This window comes from Prorops nasuta, unplaced genomic scaffold (genome assembly GCF_024137725.1).
Source record: "Prorops nasuta isolate Cenicafe-Biocafe unplaced genomic scaffold, Cenicafe_Pnas_1.2 PNAS00054, whole genome shotgun sequence".
Taxonomy (NCBI): Eukaryota; Metazoa; Arthropoda; class Insecta; order Hymenoptera; family Bethylidae; genus Prorops; species Prorops nasuta.
Genome location: NW_027116851.1, coordinates 94941 through 107378, shown reverse-complemented (window position 1 = coordinate 107378; position 12438 = coordinate 94941).

Here is a 12438-nt window from a genome sequence, read left to right as displayed (position 1 = left end):
GTACTCTCTGACCGCAAATAAGTTACCCTAGTCCCATAGTAGTACTCCCTGACCCCAAGTGAGTTACCATAGCCCCTTTACAAGTACTCCCTGACCCCAAGTGAGTTATCCTAGCCCCTTGATATGTACTCTCTGACCGCAAGTAAGTTACCCTAATCCCATAGTAGTACTCCCTGATCCCAAGTGAGTTACTATAGGCCCTTTATAAGTACTCCCTGACCCCAAGTGATTTATCCTATCCCCTTTATATGTACTCTCTGACCGCAAGTGAGTTACCATAGTCCCATAGTAATACTCACTGACGCCAAGTGAGTTACCCTAGCCCCTATATAAGTACTCCCTGACCCCAAGTGAGTTACCCTAGTCCCATAAAAGTACTCCCTGACCCCAAGTGAGTTACCATATCACCTTTATAAGTACTTCATGACACCAAGTGAGTTATCCTAGCCCCTAATATGTACCCCCTGACCGCAAGTGAGTTAACCTAGTCCCATAAGTAGTACTCCCTGACCCCAAGTGAGTTACCATAGCCCCTTTATATGTACTCCCTGACCCCAAGTGAGTTACCCTAGCCCCTTTATAAGTACACCCTGGCCCCTAGTGAGTTACCCTGGTACCATATAAGTACTCCCTGACCCCAAGTGAGTTACCCTAGTCCCATAGAATTACTCCCTGACCCCAAGTGAGTTACCCTAGTCACATAGAAGTACTCCCTGATCCCAAATGTGTTGTCCTAGCCTTTTTTTATTAACTTTCTGACCGCAAGTGAGTTACCCTCTTCCCACATAAGTACTCTCTGACCCCAAATGAGTTACCCTAGCCCCTATATAAGTACCCCTTGACCCCAAGTGAGTTACCCTAGTCCCATAGAAGTACTCCCTGACTCCAAGTGAGTTATCCTAGCCCCTTTATATGTACTCTCTGACCGCAAGTGAGTTATCCTAGCCGCTTTAAATGTACTCCCAGACCCCAAGTGAGTTACCCTAGTCCCTTATAAATACTCCCTGACCCCAAGAGAGTTACCCTAGTCCCATATAAGTACTCCCAGACCCCAAGTGAGTTACCCTAGTCCCATAGAATTACTCCCTGACCCCAAGTGAGTTACCCTAGTCACATAGAAGTACTCCCTGACCCCAAATGTGTTGTCCTAGCCTTTTTTTATGAACTTTCTGACCGCAAGTGAGTTACCCTCTTCCCACATAAGTACTCCCTGACCCCAAATGAGTTACCCTAGCCCCTATATAAGTACCCCTTGACCCCAAGTGAGTTACCCTAGTCCCATAGAAGCACTTCCTGACCCTAAGTGAGTTACCATAGCCCCTTTATAAGTACTCCCTGACCCCAAGTGAATTACCTAACCCCTATATAAGTACTCCCTGACCCCAAATGAGTTACCATATCACCTTTATTAGTTCTCCCTGACCCCAAGTGAGTTACCATAGCCCCTTTATAAGTACTCCCTGACCCCAAGTGAGTTATCCTATCCCCTTTATATGTACACTCTGACCGCAAGTGAGTTACCCTAGTCCCATAGTAGTACTCACTGACCCCAAGTGAGTTATCCTAGCCCCTTTATATGTACTCTCTGACCGCAAGTGAGTTATCCTAGCCCCTTTATAAGTACTCCCTGACCCCAAGTGAGTTACCGTAGCCCCATATAAGTACTCCCTGACCCCAAGTGAGTTATACTAGCCCCTTTATATGTACTCTCTGACCGCAAGTGAGTTACCCTAGTCCCATAAGTAGTACTCCCTGACCCCAAGTGAGTTACCATAGCCCCTTTATATGTACTCCCTGACCCCAAGTGAGTTACCCTAGCCCCTTTATAAGTACACCCTGGCCCCAAGTGAGTTACCCTGGTCCCATATAAGTACTCCCTGACCCCAAGTGAGTTACCCTGGTCCCATATAAGTACTCCCTGACCCCAAGTGAGTTATCCTATCCCCTTTATATGTACACTCTGACCGCAAGTGAGTTACCCTAGTCCCATAGTTGTACTCACTGACCCCAAGTGAGTTATCCTAGCCCCTATATATGTACCCCCTGACCGCAAGTGAGTTACCCTAGTCCCATAAGTAATACTCCCTGACCCCAAGTGAGTTATCCTAGCCCCTTTTAATGTACTCTCTGACCGCAAGCGATTTTCCCTAGTCCCATAGTAGTACTCCCTGACCCCAAGTGAGTTATCCTAGCCCCTTTATATGTACTCTCTGACATCAAGAGAGTTACCCTAGTCCCATTGTAGTACTCACTGACCCCTAGTGATTTACCCTAGCCCCTTTATAAGTACTCCCTTAACCCAAGTGAGTTATCCTAGCCCCATTATATGTACTCCCTGTCCCCAAGTGAGTTATCCTAGCCCCTTTATATGTACTCTCTGACCCCAAATTAGTTACCCTAGCCCCTATATAAGTACCCCTTGACCCCAAGTGAGTTACCCTAGTCCCATAGAAGTACTCCCTGACCCCAAAGTGAGTTATCCTAGCCCCTTTATATGTACTCTCTGACCGCAAGTGAGTTATCCTAGCCGCTTTAAATGTACTCCCAGACCCCAAGTGAGTTACCCTAGTCCCTTATAAGTACTCCCTGACCCCAAGAGAGTTACCCTAGTCCCATATAAGTACTCCCAGACCCCAAGTGAGTTACCCTAGTCCCATAGAATTACTCCCTGACCCCAAGTGAGTTACCCTAGTCACATAGAAGTACTCCCTGACCCCAAATGTGTTGTCCTAGCCTTTTTTTATGAACTTTCTGACCGCAAGTGAGTTACCCTCTTCCCACATAAGTACTCCCTGACCCCAAATGAGTTACCCTAGCCCCTATATAAGTACCCCTTGACCCCAAGTGAGTTACCCTAGTCCCATAGAAGTACTTCCTGACCCTAAGTGAGTTACCATAGCCCCTTTATAAGTACTCCCTGACCCCAAGTGAGTTACCCTAGCCCCTATATAAGTACTCCCTGACCCCAAATGAGTTACCATATCACCTTTATTAGTTCTCCCTGACCCCAAGTGAGTTATCCTAGCCCCTTTATATGTACTCTCTGACCGCAAGTAAGTTACCCTAATCCCATAGTAGTACTCCCTGATCCCAAGTGAGTTACTATAGGCCCTTTATAAGTACTCCCTGACCCCAAGTGATTTATCCTATCCCCTTTATATGTACTCTCTGACCGCAAGTGAGTTACCATAGTCCCATAGTAATACTCACTGACGCCAAGTGAGTTACCCTAGCCCCTATATAAGTACTCCCTGACCCCAAGTGAGTTACCCTAGTCCCATAAAAGTACTCCCTGACCCCAAGTGAGTTACCATATCACCTTTATAAGTACTTCATGACACCAAGTGAGTTATCCTAGCCCCTAATATGTACCCCCTGACCGCAAGTGAGTTAACCTAGTCCCATAAGTAGTACTCCCTGACCCCAAGTGAGTTACCATAGCCCCTTTATATGTACTCCCTGACCCCAAGTGAGTTACCCTAGCCCCTTTATAAGTACACCCTGGCCCCTAGTGAGTTACCCTGGTACCATATAAGTACTCCCTGACCCCAAGTGAGTTACCCTAGTCCCATATAAGTACTCCCTGACCCCAAATGAGTTATCCTAGCCCTGTTATATGTACTCTCTGACATCAAGTGAGTTACCCTAGTCTCATATTAGTTCTCACTGACCCCAAGTGAGTTATCCTAGCCCCTTTATATGTACTTTCTGACCGCAAGTGAGTTACCCTAGTCCCATAGTAGTACTCCCTGACCCCAAATGAGTTACCCTAGCCCCTATATAAGTACCCCTTGACCCCAAGTGAGTTACCCTAGTCCCATATAAGTATTCCCTGACCCCAAATGAGTTACCTCATCACCTTATAAGTTCTCCCTGACCCCAAATGATTTATCCTAGCCCCTTTATATGTACTCTCTGACCGCAGGTGAGTTACCCTAGTCCCATAGTAGTACTCACTGACCCCAAGTGAGTTACCCTAGCCCCTATATAAGTACTCCCTGACCCCAAGTGAGTTACCCTAGTCCCATAAAAGTACTCCCTGACCCCAAGTGAGTTACCCTAATCCCATAGAAGTACTTCCTGGCCCTAAGTGAGTTACCATAGCCCCTTCATAAGTACTCCCTGACCCCAAGTGAATTATCCTAGCCCCTTTATATGTACTCTCTGACCGCAAGTGAGTTAATCTAACCCCTTTATTAGTACTCCCTGACCCCAAGTGTGTTACCCTAGTCTCATATAAGTACTCCCTGACCCCAAGTGAGTTACCATATCACCTTGTAAGTACTCCCTGACCCCAAGTGAGTTATCCTAGCCCCTATATATGTACCCCCTGACCGCAAGTGAGTTACCCTAGTCCCATAAGTAGTACTCCCTGACCCCAAGTGAGTTACCATAACCCCTTTATATGTACTCCCTGACGCCAAGTGAGTTACCCTAGCCCCTTTATAAGTACACCCTGGCCCCTAGTGAGTTACCCTAGTCCCATAGAAGTACTCCCTGACCCCAAAGTGAGTTATCCTAGCCCCTTTATATGTACTCTCTGACCGCAAGTGAGTTATCCTAGCCGCTTTAAATGTACTCCCAGACCCCAAGTGAGTTACCCTAGTCCCTTATAAGTACTCCCTGACCCCAAGAGAGTTACCCTAGTCCCATATAAGTACTCCCAGACCCCAAGTGAGTTACCCTAGTCCCATAGAATTACTCCCTGACCCCAAGTGAGTTACCCTAGTCACATAGAAGTACTCCCTGACCCCAAATGTGTTGTCCTAGCCTTTTTTTATGAACCTTCTGACCGCAAGTGAGTTACCCTCTTCCCACATAAGTACTCCCTGACCCCAAATGAGTTACCCTAGCCCCTATATAAGTACCCCTTGACCCCAAGTGAGTTACCCTAGTCCCATAGAAGTACTTCCTGACCCTAAGTGAGTTACCATAGCCCCTTTATAAGTACTCCCTGACCCCAAGTGAGTTACCCTAGCCCCTATATAAGTACTCCCTGACCCCAAATGAGTTACCATATCACCTTTATTAGTTCTCCCTGACCCCAAGTGAGTTAACCTAGCCCCTTTATATGTACTCTCTGACTGCAAATAAGTTACCCTAGTCCCATAGTAGTACTCCCTGACCCCAAATGAGTTACCATATCACCTTTATTAGTTCTCCCTGACCCCAAGTGAGTTATCCTAGCCCCTTTATATGTACTCTCTGACCGCAAATAAGTTACCCTAGTCCCATAGTAGTACTCCCTGACCCCAAGTGAGTTACCATAGCCCCTTTACAAGTACTCCCTGACCCCAAGTGAGTTATCCTAGCCCCTTGATATGTACTCTCTGACCGCAAGTAAGTTACCCTAATCCCATAGTAGTACTCCCTGATCCCAAGTGAGTTACTATAGGCCCTTTATAAGTACTCCCTGACCCCAAGTGATTTATCCTATCCCCTTTATATGTACTCTCTGACCGCAAGTGAGTTACCATAGTCCCATAGTAATACTCACTGACGCCAAGTGAGTTACCCTAGCCCCTATATAAGTACTCCCTGACCCCAAGTGAGTTACCCTAGTCCCATAAAAGTACTCCCTGACCCCAAGTGAGTTACCATATCACCTTTATAAGTACTTCATGACACCAAGTGAGTTATCCTAGCCCCTAATATGTACCCCCTGACCGCAAGTGAGTTAACCTAGTCCCATAAGTAGTACTCCCTGACCCCAAGTGAGTTACCATAGCCCCTTTATATGTACTCCCTGACCCCAAGTGAGTTACCCTAGCCCCTTTATAAGTACACCCTGGCCCCTAGTGAGTTACCCTGGTACCATATAAGTACTCCCTGACCCCAAGTGAGTTACCCTAGTCCCATATAAGTACTCCCTGACCCCAAATGAGTTATCCTAGCCCTGTTATATGTACTCTCTGACATCAAGTGAGTTACCCTAGTCCCATATTAGTTCTTACTGACCCCAAGTGAGTTATCCTAGCCCCTTTATATGTACTTTCTGACTGCAAGTGAGTTACCCTAGTCCCATAGTAGTACCCCCTGACCCCAAGTGAGTTATCCTAGCCCCTTTATATGTACTCTCTGACCGCAGGTGAGTAACCCTAGTCCCATAGTAGTACTCCCTGACCCCAAGTGAGTTACCATAGCCCATTTATATGTACTCTCTGACCGCAAGTGAGTTATCCTAGCCGCTTTAAATGTACTCCCAGACCCCAAGTGAGTTACCCTAGTCACTTATAACGACTCCCTGACCCCAAGAGTGTTACCCTAGTCCCATATAAGTACTCCCAGACCCCAAGTGAGTTACCCTAGTCCCATAGAATTATTCCCTGACCCCAAGTGAATTACCCTAGTCATATAGAAGTACTCCCTGACCCCAAATGTGTTGTCCTAGCCTTTTTTTATGAAGTTTCTGACCGCAAGTGAGTTACCCTAGTCCCACATAAGTACTCCCTGACCCCAAATGAGTTACCCTAGCCCCTATATAAGTACCCCTTGACCCCAAGTGAGTTACCCTAGTCCCATAGAAGTACTTCCTGACCCTAAGTGAGTTACCATAGCCCCTTTATAAGTACTCCCTGACCCCAAGTGAGTTACCCTAGCCCCTATATAAGTACTCCCTGACCCCAAATGAGTTACCATATCACCTTTATTAGTTCTCCCTGACCCCAAGTGAGTTATCCTAGCCCCTTTATATGTACTCTCTGAGTGCAAATAAGTTACCCTAGTCCCATAGTAGTACTCCCTGATCCCAAGTGAGTTACCATAGCCCCTTTATAAGTACTCCCTGACCCCAAGTGAGTTATCCTATCCCCTTTATATGTACACTCTGACCGCAAGTGAGTTACCCTAGTCCAATAGTAGTACTCACTGACCCCAAGTGAGTTATCCTAGCCCCTTTATATGTACTCTCTGACCGCAAGTGAGTTATCCTAGCCCCTTTATAAGTACTCCCTGACCCCAAGTGAGTTACCGTAGCCCCATATAAGTACTCCCTGACCCCAAGTGAGTTATCCTAGCCCCTTTATATGTACTCTCTGACCGCAAGTGAGTTACCCTAGTCCCATAAGTAGTACTCCCTGACCCCAAGTGAGTTACCATAGCCCCTTTATATGTACTCCCTGACCCCAAGTGAGTTACCCTAGCCCCTTTATAAGTACACCCTGGCCCCAAGTGAGTTACCCTGGTCCCATATAAGTACTCCCTGACCCCAAGTGAGTTACCCTGGTCCCATATAAGTACTCCCTGACCCCAAGTGAGTTATCCTATCCCCTTTATATGTACACTCTGACCGCAAGTGAGTTACCCTAGTCCCATAGTTGTACTCACTGACCCCAAGTGAGTTATCCTAGCCCCTATATATGTACCCCCTGACCGCAAGTGAGTTACCCTAGTCCCTTTATAAGTACTCCCTTAACCCAAGTGAGTTATCCTAGCCCCATTATATGTACTCCCTGTCCCCAAGTGAGTTATCCTAGCCCCTTTATATGTACTCTCTGACCGCAAGTGAGTTATCCTAGCCCCATTATAAGTACTCCCTGACCCCAAGTGAGTTACCATAGCCCCTTTATTAGTACTCCCTGACCCCAAGTGAGTTATACTAGCCCCTTTATATGTACTCTCTGACCGCAAGTAAGTTACCCTAGTCCCATAGTAGTACTCCCTGACCCCAAGTGAGTTATCCTAGCCCCTTTATATGTACTCTCTGACCCCAAGTGAGTTATCCTAGCCCCTTCATATGTACTCTCTGACCGCAAGTGAGTTACCCTAGTCCCATAAGTATTACTCCCTGACCCCAAGTGAATTACCCTAGTCCCATAGTAGTACTCCCTGACCCCAAGTGTGTTACCATAGCCCCTTTATAAGTACACCCTGGCCCCAAGTGAGTTACCCTGGTCCCATATAAGTACTCCCTGACCCCAAGTGAGTTACCCTAGTCCCAAATAAGTACTCCCTCACCCCAAATGAGTTACAATATCACCTTTATTAGTTCTCCCTGACCCCAAGTGTGTTATCCTAGCCCCTTTATATGTACTCTCTGACCGCAAATAAGTTACCCTTGTCCCATAGTAGTACTCCCTGACTCTAAGTGAGTTACCATAGCCCCTTTTTATGTACTCTCTGACCGCAAGTGATTTTCCCTAGTCCCATAGTAGTACTCCCTGACCCCAAGTGAGTTATCCTAGCCCCGTTATATGTACTCTCTGACATCAAGTGAGTTACCCTAGCCCCTTTATATGTACTCTCTGACCGCAAGTGAGTTATCCTAGCCGCTTTAAATGTACTCCCAGACCCCAAGTGAGTTACCCTAGTCCCTTATAAGTACTCCCTGACCCCAAGAGTGTTACCCTAGTCCCATATAAGTACTCCCAGACCCCAAGTGAGTTACCCTAGTCCCATAGAATTACTCCCTGACCCCAAGTGAGTTACCCTAGTCACATAGAAGTACTCCCTGACCCCAAATGTGTTGTCCTAGCCTTTTTTTATGAACTTTCTGACCGCAAGTGAGTTACCCTCTTCCCACATAAGTACTCCCTGACCCCAAATGAGTTACCCTAGCCCCTATATAAGTACCCCTTGACCCCAAGTGAGTTACCCTAGTCGCATAGAAGTACTCCCTGACCCCAAGTGAGTTATCCTAGCCCCTTTATATGTACTCTCTGACCGCAAGTGAGTTATCCTAGCCGCTTTAAATGTACTCCCAGACCAAGAGTGAGTTACCCTAGACCCTTATAAGTACTCCCTGACCCCAAGAGAGTTACCCTAGTCCCATATAAGTACTCCCAGACCCCAAGTGAGTTACCCTAGTCCCATAGAATTACTCCCTGACCCCAAGTGAGTTACCCTAGTCACATAGAAGTACTCCCTGACCCCAAATGTGTTGTCCTATCCTTTTTTTATGAACTTTCTGACCGCAAGTGAGTTACCCTCTTCCCACATAAGTACTCCCTGACCCCAAATGAGTTACCCTAGCCCTTATATAAGTACCCCTTGACCCCAAGTGAGTTACCCTAGTCCCATAGAAGTACTATCTGACCCCAAGTGAGTTACCCTGGTCCCATATAAGTACTCCCTGACCCCAAGTGAGTTACCGTAGTCCCAAATAAGTACTCCCTGACCCCAAATGAGTTACCATATCACCTTTATTAGTTCTCCCTGACCCCAAGTGTGTTATCCTAGCCCCTTTATATGTACTCTCTGACCGCAAATAAGTTACCCTTGTCCCATAGTAGTACTCCCTGACTCTAAGTGAGTTACCATAGCCCCTTTTTATGTACTCTCTGACCGCAAGTGATTTTCCCTAGTCCCATAGTAGTACTCCCTGACCCCAAGTGAGTTATCCTAGCCCCGTTATATGTACTCTCTGACATCAAGTGAGTTACCCTAGCCCCTTTGTATGTACCCTCTGACCGCAAGTGAGTTATCCTAGCCGCTTTAAATGTACTCCCACACCCCAAGTGAGTTACCCTAGTCCCTTATAAGTACTCCCTGACCCCAAGAGAGTTACCCTAGTCACATATAAGTACTCCCAGACCCCAAGTGAGTTACCCTAGTCCCATAGAATTACTCCCTGACCCCAAGTGAGTTACCCTAGTCACATAGAAGTACTCCCTGATCCCAAATGTGTTGTCCTAGCCTTTTTTTATTAACTTTCTGACCGCAAGTGAGTTACCCTCTTCCCACATAAGTACTCTCTGACCCCAAATGAGTTACCCTAGCCCCTATATAAGTACCCCTTGACCCCAAGTGAGTTACCCTAGTCCCATAGAAGTACTCCCTGACTTCAAGTGAGTTATCCTAGCCCCTTTATATGTACTCTCTGACCGCAAGTGAGTTATCCTAGCCGCTTTAAATGTACTCCCAGACCCCAAGTGAGTTACCCTAGTCCCTTATAAGTACTCCCTGACCCCAAGAGAGTTACCCTAGTCCCATATAAGTACTCCCAGACCCCAAGTGAGTTACCCTAGTCCCATAGAATTACTCCCTGACCCCAAGTGAGTTACCCTAGTCACATAGAAGTACCCCCTGACCCCAAATGTGTTGTCCTAGCCTTTTTTTATGAACTTTCTGACCGCAAGTGAGTTACCCTCTTCCCACATAAGTACTCCCTGACCCCAAATGAGTTACCCTAGCCCCTATATAAGTACCCCTTGACCCCAAGTGAGTTACCCTAGTCCCATAGAAGTACTTCCTGACCCTAAGTGAGTTACCATAGCCCCTTTATAAGTACTCCCTGACCCCAAGTGAGTCACCCTAGCCCCTATATAAGTACTCCCTGACCCCAAATGAGTTACCATATCACCTTTATTAGTTCTCCCTGACCCCAAGTGAGTTATCCTAGCCCCTTTATATGTACTCTCTGACTGCAAATAAGTTACCCTAGTCCCATAGTAGTACTCCCTGATCCCAAGTGAGTTACCATAGCCCCTTTATAAGTACTCCCTGACCCCAAGTGAGTTATCCTATCCCCTTTATATGTACACTCTGACCGCAAGTGAGTTACTCTAGTCCCATAGTAGTACTCACTGACCCCAAGTGAGTTATCCTAGCCCCTTTATATGTACTCTCTGACCGCAAGTGAGTTATCCTAGCCCCTTTATAAGTACTCCCTGACCTCAAGTGAGTTACCGTAGCCCCATATAAGTACTCCCTGACCCCAAGTGAGTTATCCTAGCCCCTTTATATGTACTCTCTGACCGCAAGTGAGTTACCCTAGTCCCATAAGTAGTACTCCCTGACCCCAAGTGAGTTACCATAGCCCCTTTATATGTACTCCCTGACCCCAAGTGAGTTACCCTAGCCCCTTTATAAGTACACCCTGGCCCCAAGTGAGTTACCCTGGTCCCATATAAGTACTCCCTGACCCCAAGTGAGTTACCCTGGTCCCATATAAGTACTCCCTGACCCCAAGTGAGTTATCCTATCCCCTTTATATGTACACTCTGACCGCAAGTGAGTTACCCTAGTCCCATAGTTGTACTCACTGACCCCAAGTGAGTTATCCTAGCCCCTATATATGTACCCCCTGACCGCAAGTGAGTTACCCTAGTCCCATAGTAGTACTCCCTGACCCCAAGTGAGTTATCCTAGCCCCTTTATATGTACTCTCTGACATCAAGAGAGTTACCCTAGTCCCATTGTAGTACTCACTGACCCCTAGTGATTTACCCTAGCCCCTTTATAAGTACTCCCTTAACCCAAGTGAGTTATCCTAGCCCCATTATATGTACTCCCTGTCCCCAAGTGAGTTATCCTAGCCCCTTTATATGTACTCTCTGACCCCAAATTAGTTACCCTAGCCCCTATATAAGTACCCCTTGACCCCAAGTGAGTTACCCTAGTCCCATAGAAGTACTCCCTGACCCCAAAGTGAGTTATCCTAGCCCCTTTATATGTACTCTCTGACCGCAAGTGAGTTATCCTAGCCGCTTTAAATGTACTCCCAGACCCCAAGTGAGTTACCCTAGTCCCTTATAAGTACTCCCTGACCCCAAGAGAGTTACCCTAGTCCCATATAAGTACTCCCAGACCCCAAGTGAGTTACCCTAGTCCCATAGAATTACTCCCTGACCCCAAGTGAGTTACCCTAGTCACATAGAAGTACTCCCTGACCCCAAATGTGTTGTCCTAGCCTTTTTTTATGAACTTTCTGACCGCAAGTGAGTTACCCTCTTCCCACATAAGTACTCCCTGACCCCAAATGAGTTACCCTAGCCCCTATATAAGTACCCCTTGACCCCAAGTGAGTTACCCTAGTCCCATAGAAGTACTTCCTGACCCTAAGTGAGTTACCATAGCCCCTTTATAAGTACTCCCTGACCCCAAGTGAGTTACCCTAGCCCCTATATAAGTACTCCCTGACCCCAAATGAGTTACCATATCACCTTTATTAGTTCTCCCTGACCCCAAGTGAGTTATCCTAGCCCCTTTATATGTACTCTCTGACTGCAAATAAGTTACCCTAGTCCCATAGTAGTACTCCCTGACCCCAAATGAGTTACCATATCACCTTTATTAGTTCTCCCTGACCCCAAGTGAGTTATCCTAGCCCCTTTATATGTACTCTCTGACCGCAAATAAGTTACCCTAGTCCCATAGTAGTACTCCCTGACCCCAAGTGAGTTACCATAGCCCCTTTACAAGTACTCCCTGACCCCAAGTGAGTTATCCTAGCCCCTTGATATGTACTCTCTGACCGCAAGTAAGTTACCCTAATCCCATAGTAGTACTCCCTGATCCCAAGTGAGTTACTATAGGCCCTTTATAAGTACTCCCTGACCCCAAGTGATTTATCCTATCCCCTTTATATGTACTCTCTGACCGCAAGTGAGTTACCATAGTCCCATAGTAATACTCACTGACGCCAAGTGAGTTACCCTAACCCCTATATAAGTACTCCCTGACCCCAAGTGAGTTACCCTAGTCCCATAAAAGTACTCC